The 13,981-nt window shown below is 41.1% G+C and overlaps 1 long non-coding RNA gene across 1 annotated transcript; it reads right to left on the reverse strand.

Annotated features, from left to right (window-relative positions):
* Positions 1 to 2,291: 2,291 nt before the first annotated feature.
* Positions 2,292 to 13,898, reverse strand: LOC308065883. The gene is made up of 2 exons (XR_013928960.1): positions 11,502 to 13,898; positions 2,292 to 7,757 (listed from the first exon to the last, which is right to left on the reverse strand). It is a non-coding gene; the product is annotated as an uncharacterized lncRNA (long non-coding RNA).
* Positions 13,899 to 13,981: the final 83 nt, after the last annotated feature.

Below are 13,981 nucleotides of genomic sequence, written 5' to 3' on the forward strand. Positions count from 1 at the left end.
GCAGTAATTTCATATTCCAGTTACGATCTCTACATAATTCATCTTGAGCCTTTCTGTGGGTAGTTCAGAACCCTGCACAGCCCATATCCCTTTTTTCCTCTAGAAAGTAGCTCCCATTTCCTTAGGGAGTAACAAAATGCCTGCCTTTATGAAACAGCCAGACCCACTTAAATCCTTCCTGACACATTTAACACCTTGCCTCTGGAAGAGGCGTTTCAGGCAAATACTACCAGATAGTTACAGAAAACATTTGAAGGGGGTAGGTTTAAAATGCAAGCTTCAAACCCAGACCTCAGCTTTCCCAAGCAAGGTAGTGCTCAGATCTAGGACTTCGGTTCAAGGTCACCTGGGGGCTCAGGAGCAACTCAGAGCACAGATGGGGACCAGCATTGCTCCCGGACCTGCCTCCTGTGCTCGGAACACTTCTGTTATTTTATTTTTTAAACATATTTATTTAAACATAAAAATATTTTTTAAACGCTAGTGACCGCAACAGTTTCCAAGAAAGACCAACAAAATGGTCATGACACTGCTAGCAGTAAAGATATTCTTCTATTTTCAGATGAGTTACTAGAAGCAAAGACAAAATTTTACGTCAGTGGTGCTCCTGGAAAGTAAGATTTGATCCTAAAAGCATCCACAGATTTCAGGGGGGTTCTGCTCACACACAGCCAAAGGGTTTGATAAGATCAGGGTCCAGTTTTTACACCTCGAGCACCATTATCAGCAGTGGACTTGTGTTATAAACAATGAAAAGTACATTTTAAAGAAGAAGGCGTTGTGCCTTCAAAGGTAAACTCTGCCCAAACTCTGTGTACGCCTGTCCTCCCAGACATGCTGTGGCCAGTGTGGTCCAGCTGGGCCAGAGACAATGCGCAGCCTCTCTGCAGGGGTTGGGGGCTGGTCTGAGGAGGTGTTTGTGCATCCTTAGTTCTTCCAACTGAAGGGCAAGATTTCCTGGTGCATTCTGGCTGCCTTTTAGAGCTTCAGGGATGCAGAGCAGTCATAAAGTTTAATCGCCCAATTAGGCAGGCTTTACAGTTGTTTTGCATTGCTGGAGTGCCACAAAGCAGATTGAACAAATTAGTGAAGCTGGCCCTTTTTTTTTTTTTTTTTTCTTTTTTTCTTTTTTGGTCAGAAAAACATGAAATGCCTGGGCTAAAGTAACCTAAACACGGAGGTGGGTCCCCCGGCAGAGGAAGCCCCGGGTGTGTAAGCAAAGCTGGCACAGCCAGGGCTCTGTCAGAGCTGCGAGATGGAGGGGGAACAGGGCGGCTGGGGCTTTCTGCCTCTCTCTCGGGGCAGCAGAAACAACCTTTCGAGAACAAATCATGGGACAAAGGGGCAAGAAAAAACCCACATATAAGCATCAATGGCAATTTGCAAATGCAGGAGTCTGAAGGTTAATGGGGAGTGGAGTTCGGTGGCAGTGGGTGAAGGCTCAGACCAAGCTCAGCCAACAGCTCTGCCCCTCACCGCTGGCTCGTCCTTTACCAGGTCCTTTTGGCACCCCCACAGCTTTCCTCCCCACCCTCTGTTGGTGGGTTCCTGTTTCTTTTCAAGCCTCTTGGTTGTGGGGTGACGCCAGATGCACGTGCCTAAGGTGAACCTAAGAGCAAACGCTATACGGTGGTGGAGGCACCTAGAGGCAATTTCACTACAAATAAATACTACAGTTACCTAAACACCTGCAGGCATCTCAGTAAAAATGGTTTCATGTTCAAGAAAGCTGCCTGATTACTTCCAGGTTAAATTTAAAAAAAAAAAAAATTATTTAACAAAGCAGTTTGCTCACAATACAGACTATTGCCTAGAGCTGTGTTTCTCAAACTGCCAGCTGCCGCTACCAGAGGAGCCATGGGAGAATTCAAAAGGATTGAAGCTCGCTAAAAATGTAATCGATTCACAGTATTTTTATACTAAAACACCAACAATTTAAGGCAGTAAGTACTTCTTTTGATAAATAAGTGGTATCCAGGGCTTGCAGGATTTTCACAGGAACAGACAAATCAAAAAGAAAGCCATGCCTGCAAAAACAAAATAATAGAAAAATGTGAAATGGACCCCGTTAGCAGCCCCCAGCTCAGCCTGCATGGTATGGTGACCCTTCGGTGAGGCGCTGCCTGCACGGGGGTCACTCTCACCTCCCGGCTCATCCTACCTCAAGGAGCAGCCCTGCTCCTCCTGCTCCAAGACAGTCAGCCTGAAAAGTGGTGGGTTTTGACCTGCACCAAAGTTCATTGCAACATTTTTTTTGCATTTTGCATTTGCATTTGCATTTGCATTTGCAAAAGCATTATTTTTGAGTTAGTGAAACTAATGTAAATCAGCTGATTTCTAGTTGTTCTTTAGTAAGGATTAGTAGAGACGAATCTGAGTTAGTGCAAACGCACTTCAGTTTAGCTTGTCCATTATGTTATGATTTGGTTTGAGGTGTGGTTCTTACTTGGTGGTGAAGGAAAAGCTAAGGGAGCTTTAGCATTCACCCCGTGGCAGCTGGCAGTAATGCTGACCCGGTGTGATCCCCCCCTTCCGCGTCCCAAGAGCACTCACAGCCATGCAGGGCTGCGCACTAGCCTGGCTTCGCCCTCCTCATCCCCTACCACCCACGCACACTTAGGTCAGCACTGAGTCTGTTCCAGGCTTGTCACAGTCCTCTGACAAAGAGAGACAAAGGGATAAAGGATAAGGAGTGAATTAGCAAGGAGGGGAGAGATGGAAGGAATACATATGTAGAGTGGGAAAGGGTTGATAGATCATTGGCTGAAAAAACCATCCTACTGCGGTTTTCAGTTGGACTTCAGCAACAGCCACTACTACAGGACTCGGAACAGATGACAGAAGTTGGAAAGGTCACTTTAAGTGAGCTGATTTCAAATCTAGCTCAAATTAGAAGGGCTGGAGGTCTGAGCATGAGGTAGTTATGCAATGGTCACATGTGAAATCAGAAGTTGGTCCTTATAGTGTAGCTCGAGTGGTATGAGCTGGCACTGTAAAAGGTGTAAACGCTCTGTCTGACCTAAACCCTCCGCCCAGTCTTTCCTCTGGAGAGAGAATGCTGGAATAGCAGAAAGAAAGTGCATTTTGAGATTACTGTCTTATTCTCAGAACAGCCCATAAAGTGATTGTTTCTTTTTGATGTTTGGGAAAGAATAACTACGTATATTCTTTAGAGCAGAATTATGTTGTTTGGACCAGTTACCTATTGAACAGTTGTCACATTGTTACTTAGGGCCATATGCCGAGAAAATTTGAAATCCAGACATTAACAGGAACTTAGAGACTTTAGATAAAATGTGCATTGCAAACTGTAAGCAGATAAGTTTGTGCTGACACTGCTTTATTATAAACCAAGATTTACGTTGCTACTGTTTCCAAATGGCCACAGTTTGTGAGCAATCAATAAAGGCACTGAATTAAAATTAAATCAGGGACTGTGCAGCTTCTGATGCCAAAGGTGTGGGCTCTATGCATGTTCAGTGAGAACTATTGGTTAGTTTGCTTAAGTCTTCATATTCAGAGGATTTGATAATTGCATAGAGGAAATCAGGCATACAGAGGCTGAGATCTCACAGAGACAATATGTTTTTTCTTTTTCTTTTCCCACAAATGATGGTTTGACTCTGCTGTTGAAAGGCAAGTAACCTGTCAGGATCATATAAGACACAACTAACTGCAAAAAATTATGTTCAACATGAGAAATTACTATATTGTATTTAAAAATTTTATTGAAGCATGATTAAAATTACTTCTATTACGTATGAACTGTATGAATGAAGTTTTAAAGATTAATACAATATGGAAAATTTCAAGTGTCCTATTATTTTAATTAAAAAGTTATAAACACCAAATACACTAAAATCAGACTCCAACAGATTTGAAATCTGATGCTGATTATGGATTAAAAAAAATTAATATTTATATCAGCTCCATATGATGTGGCAAAAATACATAATTACCATTAAACTGATTTTGGGATGATGGAAGACTGTGAAAAGTTATGTTGATGGCTTATCAATCTAAAATGTCACTGACCGTGGAATGGAATTACATGGTAGAGATTATATGGGACTTTTTTGTCAAGATACTTTAACTCTTAAAATAAGCAACTAGTAACTCAGTCTGGAATGCACAATAAACAGACTTGAAGGGTTTTTAACTCCAATCTTAAAAAAAAAGGAAGTGTTTATATAAGAATAACAGTTCAGAGTATATTTAAATCCAATGGAATACATTCTTTTAGTCCTTAATACCCTGCTGTGTTTGTCTCAAGCACAATCCTGGCCTGTTTGTGAGATTCCTGACCTGTTTGCCTTTGGTCCCTACCAAATAATGCATCCCAGAGAGGGCTACTCCCCTCGATGGAAATATAATGGATGGAAAATAAATGTTCAAAAGACTTCCAGAAATAATGAACAGAAACTCTATTTTCAAAATTTAGAGATATGTCAAAAAGTCTAATCTAATTAATTTTCAATTAGATACAGACTATGAATCTGTGCTGTTCTGCAAACAGAACCGAAGCTCCTAAAATACTTAAAGGCAGAGGTTTTGCATTCCTTTGGGAGTTAGGCACCTAAATGCCATATACTTTTTAAAGATTTTTGAAACCTGGGGTTTATTTCGTATCTAACTACTGATTTCTGCGTGGTATAAAATCACCAGAGTTTGTATTTTCATACTTATATTACTCTACAGACTCCTTCATTTGACAAGATTTTGCAAGCTTGTATCAATAGTATCTTCTATTGTGTAACACTACAGGCAACGATCATAGACTCATAGAATCATTTAGGTAAAGATCGAGTCCAACTGTAAACCTAACACTGCCAAGTCTACCACTAAACCATGTCCTTAAGTGTCACATCTACATGGTCTTTTAAATACCTCCAGGAATGGTGACAACCACTTCCCTGGGTAGCCTGTTTCAATGCTTGACAACCCATTCAGTGAAAAAAAATTTAATATCCAAGCTAAACCTCCCCTGGCACAACTTGAGGCCATTTCCTCTTGTCCTGTCGCTTGTTACTTGGGGAAAGAGACAGTCACCCACCTCACTACAACCTCCTTTCAGGCAGCTGTAGAGAGTGACAAGGTCTCCCCTGAACCTCCTTTTCTCCAGGTTAAACAACCCCAGTTCCTTCAGCCACTCCTCATCAGACTTGTGCTCCAGACGTTCACCAGCTTCATTGCCCTTCTCTGGACAACTCCAGCATCTCAGTGTCTGTCTTGGAGTGAGGGGCCCAAAACTGAACACAATATTCAAGGTACAACATGGTATTTGAGGTGCAAGGATGATCACTGTAGGAGGATTATTGTTCATTGTTCTGAGTAATATATGTTTGATGCTATATGGTTGATACACAGTATTTTTATTTTTCATGAAGGAAACGTGCCAAACTCAGGGATTCCCATGGAGCCCAAAGCAGCATCTGACCTACAGAAGTGAAACAACACCCAAGGTGCCTGCTAGAGCATGAAGGGTCATGTACAAAGTATGCATGTCTCACACTGTGAGAGGTGTCTTGCTTTGGCAAGACATTATTATTTCTCCAGTGTCCATTCAATCTCTGCATGCAATAACTACAGCAAAATCCAACCTCATATCTTTTACAGTTTGAAATGCACATGGGTCTCCTATTCTGTAGCAGAACTATAATTTCTGTGTTGATGTGCTCAGTGGGTTGGTTGGTTGCTTGTTTTTTTCCCAGCTCAGTTTTTTCTCATATTGAGATATTGTGCTTTTCCTTTAATTTTGATTGCCACAAAAATAAGTCAGTAATTTTGATCTTTAAAAATACCTATTTTCTTTTTGTTGTAGTTCATAGATGCAATGCTACTGTTATAATTTCTATGATATTTATTTTGGAAAGATAATAATTTCCAGGAAAAAACATGAGGTGGTCTTTCTAAAGTTTAGTTAGAAAGTCTGACACTTTTGCCATCAGTGAAATCTTTTCTCTGCTCTGTATTTTCTGAATCCCCATAGCCCCACTGAGCAGTCATAACCCCTCAACAGAACCTTTTTAAAAACAACTGCTGAACAAGAATATGGGTAAGGGGAAATTTTCAGCAATTTGGATGGTATGTAAATAGGAAGAGAGTCCAGAACAGATCTCTGTTGAAGAGGTGTTTACAGTTTAGGTGCAATTCTTTGTAAGGAATGGATTTTTTTAAACTACGTTGAGAAAGTAACCAAAGCAATTTCTTTTGTTTCTTAACCTGCTAACCGCAATATATGTGTCACTAAGCCACACCTACACTAAGATTGTGGAAATACACTTTCTAGAAATACTGTTTTGTAAGATCAGCAAGATGCTACAGGCATCAGAAAAATCTGGGTGACATAAACACTCACAAAGAGTTGTGTTAGGACACTACAGGTGATAAGCTGCTACACAACTGCTGTGTTGCTGAAGGCTACTGCCTAAGCAGTAGAGCTAGTGTAAGCTTTTTAGCCTAAGATGTTGACTTTGCATAGAAATAATCCAGAATCCATCTATTGCATGCCATTCTGTCAAAGGACTGACCCCCACCAGACAGGGCGACAGTTTCTTGGAGCAGCGGAAGCACAGCTGAATGAGTAAAGATGACAATTCACAAAACAGGGCATTTCAAGGGACCTTGGAAGTTTAACAGGGTTTTATGAAACAGCTTTTAATTATGCATATACTTTACAGTTAAGACAAACATACCTTCTGGGTTTGCAGTAAAACTAAAACCAAAGGACTAGAAGGTCAGTGTGGTTAACTTCATAGATACTGAGAAGGAGAGGTCCTAGCTGCAACCCATCAGTAACAGCCTACAATCTCTCTATCCTCTATCTTTGGTCAACTCCTGTGTTACATTTCATCTTCCTTACACTCTAAATTCTCCTGAGCAAGGACTGTATCTTCCTATGCAATTGTACAACGCGTAACAAAAGCTGCTCTTAATCCTCACTAAAGCCTTTGGATGCTACTGCAGTAAAAAGAAGAAACGCCATGTAAAAGAGCAGCCAACAGTATCCCAAGGATGCAATTACGAAGATATTTCTATCAAAAGGACAATGTACTACTTGATGAGAGTTACATTTGTATGACTGTTCCAGTCCATCATCACAGGACACATATATAGTTCTTTTACTTTGTGTGCGAAATCTCTAGAAGAACAAAGTACCTCACTTAATGTGAACGTTGTCTGCATAAATAAAAGCATCTGGTTTGCTATCTAACCATCTGGTTTGCCTAAAGTTTACAGTCTCCTGAGTGTTATTCACAGACCCACATATGATCAAACCTCCACAGACATTTTTATTTGGTAAAAGCTTTCCCACAGCACTTTATTTTTTCTATCTGTTTTTGATCTTGTAAAAAAAAAGTAATTTTAATACGTGTGTTGTAATACTGCACGTGTTTGTGTTTCTGTGACCTGTGTCGATCTCCTAGTGGGTAGATATTACAGGCTAGATTCTCTTGGGAACAGTGGAGGAAAGAACTACGAAAGAGTCATGTGGAGATACTAGACCCTATGACTTCTTCACTGCTGTCCCTGAGCAAAGGGCTAGGTTAGGGTGGACAGATCACTTTAAAATGCATCAGCTATTAACATGTAACAAGGCACTGAGAACTGACCTCTGTCTCAGTTCAAGAGCTACAGCTGGTTAACAGGTAACAACCACTTTGTCAATCCTACACCAGATGGGGACTTTGCTGGCTTCATCGATTCCATGACTTCTGGCAGCACGCAGCATCCAGATAACCTAGCTGTGTTCAGCCCTGTGTGAACGAAATGTGTTATTATTTTCCCTTAAAGCTACAGGCTGGACAGACATTACGTTTCTGCTCACTCTCTCTGCTTCATAAACACAAGATTTTCCATCCGGAGCCCTTAAAAAGCCTTGCCAAAAGGGTTCATTCTCCTTCAGAGTTCAGCTGCTCCAGTTTCTGGAGAAAATGTCTCAGTCCTCTCGTAGGTCACTAAGTACACAACAGTTCACAAGCTCTGATACTTCTGCCTTATCTGCCCTCTTACCACAGGCAATGGAAAACTTCACTTGAAACAACAAACAGATCAAAAGTCAGAAATAGAAATTACCTCAACAGAGATGAATATAACTTCACAGAAACCTACCTCCTTCTGCTCTAAACAACGATTGATGTTTCAGCAAACTAAGCGTGCGCATAATTAATAGCCTATTTCTGCAGTCAGTAACAATTATTGCACCTTTTCATCTGCCTAGAAGATAGCAGCTTTCTGTATGTGTACATCAAAAGTGTGATTAAAGAGAAATGTAGACTTACAGATGCATGGAGTGCAATATTGTTTTTGTAATCTGAATATAACTAAACCAAATGGGGCAAAAAGCCTGTATTTTAAAGAAGTGCAAAATAGGTGTCCATTTCTATGGTCACTTTCCTCAAATTTCTTTAAGGTAGAAAGGTAGAAAGGATCCCAACAGGCCAGCGGAAGCTAAGACCCAGGACAACTCTCTCTGCAGAAGAGTTGAGAGAGGGCAGCTGGATCCCACTGGACCCTGCTGTGTTTAGTTTCTAAAAAAGGGAACTAAACCAAGAAGCAGCCTCCAGGGGCAGCAAAATACAGCAGGAAGCTTGGAGATGCCGTTCTGTTCTAAAAAAATAAATTGTTTCATGTACATGATTCTATTTACTTGTTAGCTTGTTTGTGTAGCTCGGGGGTACTGGGTTGTTGCCCAGTCATCTTCTTACAGCTTTGATTCCTGTCGACATATGAAAGTGTGAGTGTATGAGCTCACGCACACATACTTAAGGGCAGCTTCTGTGGATGCACAGAGGATGACTTTTAAGTAATTTTAATTTATTGTCAATATATTTCACTAAGGCCTTGTATACTGCAAGAGATGTCAAACAAAGACAAAGTCATATTCCAAATCTAAGTCCTAGATTTTTAGATTTCACCTTTTAATATATGGACAGATTCTAAAATGAGCAGTTAACACACTGTCACGTTCCAGCTGAACTACGTTAACTGATTATATGAATTTCCAGTCATTGTAAATAGGATGCATGTTGTAAATTTAAGTCACAACATTTTTCAGATTCCAGCAACAAGTCAGGTAAAACAATGAGCCTTAATGTCTCTCTGTATGTTCAGATCCAAGATGTGATTTATATTTCTTCTGTTTATTGTACTGAAAGAGCTAGCTTATGCATTCAAAACTAAAGTCGAGACAATCATTAATTGTGATTTTTCCCAAGTAGCAAAGCTAAGAGTGGGTCCCAAGTAACCCACTTGGTATTTTTGGTATGGCTATTTTTTTACATGTGATGAATTTCAGTGTGAATATGCCTGTCACTGTGTCAATTTCTACACTACAAATTGGCTTGTGTTTTCAATTAACATTTATAATGTGCAAATGGGATTCAGTATTCACACCAATCAATCAGGATAATCCATATCCTTATGTTCGAGCGCTTATACTATACAGCATCCTTAGAGAAGGATTTAATTAAACAAAACTTTTTGCTTTAGATTTTAAATATTTTCTTAAGAAAAACTATTTATTAATATGAAAATCTTGTGCGATCCTTATTTGTTTTCAGAACATATTTCCAAGAGCTGGGAAGATCTGTTTTCTGGCATGCATCAAACATTTTTCCATTGGTCACAGCATTCTTGCACTAATTGAGTTTAGAAAACTCTTCAGCTGCTGCCTAGATGAGTATAAGCTGCGAAAAGCAAGCATCAGAAATAATGGGATCCATTAACTAATTATCCTTTATCATCAAACACTCATCAGTTGCAAAATGTAATATGAGAACTATGTTCTGGTATCCCAGATCTTTCAGATTATAAGAGCTGCCATAAAAAAGGCACACCAGTATCTTCTTTCCTGAAATACTTCATACTTCTCAGTGAAAGAACCCACTGATTTTCATAAAGATATAAATCTGTAAAAGCCAGAAGCCTTCTGAAGCATACAGAGATGATTTCGGTGTCTAAAGTAAAAACTTCAGGGAATATGCTTTGTTTATCATGCATGAAATACGAACAAATCTTTTCCCTGGTTAAAATTATCCACTCTGCTAAAAAAACCCCTAAAATGTATAACTAAATTGCAAATTGGGACATTTTGGTAGAAGGCATGGCTTTTTTAAAAATGCGATTATGGACTATGTAGAAGAAATGTTTCTTCATATTTCCTCTAAATGCCCCTTTACTTTTACAACAATTTTTTTTATTTTCTATGACAACATATATAGAACTATTTTGCCATAGCTCTCAACTTTCTATAGATAATACATGAGGAAGATAATCTCACTAATTCTCACTTTTTTTCCATGGGAAGCATTTTGTCTCCTTTAAATAGGAGGAAATTAGAGTCACGTTACAGCTGGCCTTGTTAACATATTGACCTTGACTCTTTGTTGCCTTACACTCAGTAGCTACATACTTCTGTGTTAAGTGGAAGCTAAAAAGCCATCCTCTTGGAATGTTTACCTTTTGAACTTACATGTAAATTTTTGCTTTGAAAGATGACAAGGTCCAAGCGAGAACCAACAACACGATTTCAGTTGGAAGTCATTACTTGCTGTTTTAAATTACAAACTACACAAAATCCCAGACAGAAAATCCCACACAAACACATTAATAGCAAAAAATCTTCAATAGCTTTGACTCCTGCATAGGGACGCCACATAAAATCTCTGTTAGCATTCAAGTAACAAGTAAGTATACATTTAAAATTCACTGGTTGCACTACATCAGCCTAACAGTACTGGTGGGCAGTGGACTGCATTTTTCATTATGCTCCATAACGGCGAACATCGCCCTATAGCGCTATACCCTGCTGCCATACTCTAGCTATTTCCAACAAACTGACAGAGCAGCAGTCCATGCGCCTGGTCTGTGGGAGGAGAGTAGGTCACAGGAGCATCTTACAACACAGCTACAAAGCAGCTTCAGTGGAGGAAGTCAGGCAGTAAGAGACTCTCAATCCGTTAAAGCCTCACTAAACACCCATGTGAAAGATTTAGTAGTTTTAAGATACTTGTTGATACAAAGATACACAAAAGATGATCTGTTAGTACAATACAGAATCACTGCGAAATCAAGGACTTAGACTTGAGTTAAATCCAAGTATTTCTCCTCCTGTTGGGAAATAATAAAAATGCCCTATCAAGATGGGTTCAAACCTGTCAGCTTTCTCTTGAAGTGCTCGTTCTGGTAAGAGTGGTTTACCAGCAAATACGCCTTTATTTCTCTGGGCCTGATTATTCACTCTTTTGCATGCAGTGTAACTCGTCACACTGGTGCAAAGTCAGGTTAAAAAAAAATAAGCCAAACAAGTGCCTTACATTCCACAGGTGCAATTATTTTACAAATAAAGATGAAGTAAAGAGTCTTTAGGTGGAGACTCTTACTATGTTATCGTTTTTGAAAGCAGAGATACATTACCATTTGAAAGTATTCTGTACTCAGTAAAACCAAGTAGGGATATTGTTACCACTTGGACTTTTCTTAAAAGCATAGATTCTTACCTAAGGGTTTTTTCCCATTCTGCTGTCTTTCTTTTTTGTTTCTTTCGTACGTGGTCGCATTTATGATCTCTCTTCCAGTGTTGCAGACTAATTTCTGTTGCAGGTGTCATTTATGTCCTGTTCCCATTTTTATGCTAGAAAGCAAAGGAAACAAGCGGCACAAAGCCTTTAACCTTATCTTCCAGGCAACACTATCAATATATGTTGGTTATCTTCTCATGTTGCTAATAGAAAACAGAAAGATATGTACGTGTAGGCCTATCACTGGTTTTATATACACAGTCTCTTCTAGGATTAATGTTTTCACTTGCAGGAAGAACATGCAGCTGAACATCCAAATGAGAATGAATTTTGAAAGATCCAAGAAAGGATGCTTCCAAAAGGTAAGCTTTATAAAAGCAGACATTTGAAACCTCAATATTTAATAGTGTACTTCGCATTAAAACTCAGGTCTTCATTAGCAGACCTCAGATAATGTCCTCTAAAGTAACAGATTTAGATTTACTTTCTTTTCCTTGTGCCCTGAACACCCAAGAAAACTCAGTTACTAATGGCTGACCTTTGGGTTTATCATAAGTCTTAGCTGAACCTTTTTGTCTAACTGGGTTAATTAGGTATTATGTTTTCTCTTTTTCACCTAAAGGTTTTGTAATGTCTAGTATTTTAGCTCCTACAGCTGCTTTCATTATGCAAGTAAAAAATCTCCTATGCAGAGCCACCTATTTTCACCAAATACGTACAAGCTAAATCGGTTTTGAAACTTCCATTCTTCTGTGAACACTAACTGAAATTGGCCAACAAGCTGGCGACCATTCCCCTTCCCCCAGTGATGGGGAAAGAGTGGATGATAGACATGTGTGCCTGCATAAACACTGTTCCTTAGGAAACAGCCTTAAAAAAAAATAATCACTTTTGGGGTCACATGTTAAAGCTTTGTACAACTAGGGGTTTGAGATGTGCTAAATCTTACATTCACTTGAATAGAACTAATCACTCAAATTGCATAAAGCTAAGGGCTTGTTTAAATCCTCACATGCCTGATGACTAATGTTCAGTATTTAAAATCCTTTTGGAAGACAAAGGAACTGATTGTTTCATTAGAGCAGTCAACTTTCTAATGAATTTAAATCTCTATCGTTTAAAATATCTAAGCAGCATGACCTTGCTTTATTGATAGATTCTGCTTTTGTCCTGGAAAATTTTGCATACTAAATAACAAACCTTAGAAGCAAAATATTTTCAGTCTGAAAGTGACTTAAATGCCATGTTTTATGACAGGTATCGCATGAGGAAAAACAAAGATAAAAGCTCAAATTGTTGCTGCTCCATAGGTGCCCTGAATCTAAGAACTCTTTGACTTGATCTTAAACCTAACGGTCGCTGACAATTTACGTGGGTGTAAAGAACTGCCTGAATACGCCTCAGTGTACAATGCTAGAATTGAATACAAGGTTTAACACTTCATCTTCTCCAGCAGTTTACTAAACTTTGAAACTAAAAAAGCAATGTAGTTTGTATTGGTGAATCTCAAGGGGGTCCTGAGAGAGACTGTAAGCCTTTCAGGGAACTCATAGCTTTGTTCTCTTTACACCAGAAATCCAGCTGGGTTCTCCTTGTGACTGGGATACCCAACAGAAGGCACACTATGGTGTCAACCCCAGATGCTTCACAATTAACTGTAGGAAAAGCCTCTCGCAGCCAGTACATCCCCACTGTCCCTCTCAAGCACTCCTTCAGAGTGCTGTAACCCACGCCACAGCTCGGGCAGCGAGCGACACGCACCGCACCGCACCGCATCGCACCCGCCCCCCCGCCCCAGCACGGGCTGTGCCACCCGCCGGGTGCTGCGCCGCTATCCCGCAGCGGGCGTGCAGGCGCGCGGCCTCCCGCGGGCGGGCTCGCGCTCCCGGGGCGGGGCGGGGGAGGCAGCCGCGTGCCACTGGCGGGAAACCCCGCGCGAGCAGGTTCCAGCGCAGCAGCACTGAGCCCGCATGCAGGCGGCGGGCGGCAGCTTCTGAGGGGGGTGGGGGGGGGACAACGCGCACGGAGCCTAAATGGCGCTCCGTCCCATTACATCAAAAGGAGAACGTGAGGCAATTATGTGTGCGGCGACAGTAACTCTTAGAAAATAAAACACAGCGCAAAACGGGGAGGGGGAAAGACAGGCTGAGCCCACGCCACCCTGCCAAGGAGGCCGAGAACTTTTACAAGAAGTCCGGCCCATCCCGTCTAACCTTCCCCAGCGCCTATCAATCCCCTCTAGCCGGCCGCAGGGGAGGCGCTCCCCGCCAGCGGGGAGGCGGCAGACACAGCTCCTCCAGAAGAAGCTGAAGAGACGGAGGCGCGGCCCCGCCGCCGTGCCGTGCCTTGCCAGCGAACCTCCGGCCTCCCCACCACCACCCCCGGCGCGGCGCGCTGCGCGTAGCCTCCGGCCCGCAGGAACCGAGGGCCGGCGCCTAGCGGAAGGATTCCGCTCCCCA

The sequence above is a fragment of the Falco punctatus genome (assembly GCF_963210335.1).
Source record: "Falco punctatus genome assembly, chromosome: 6".
Classification (NCBI taxonomy): domain Eukaryota; kingdom Metazoa; phylum Chordata; class Aves; order Falconiformes; family Falconidae; genus Falco; species Falco punctatus.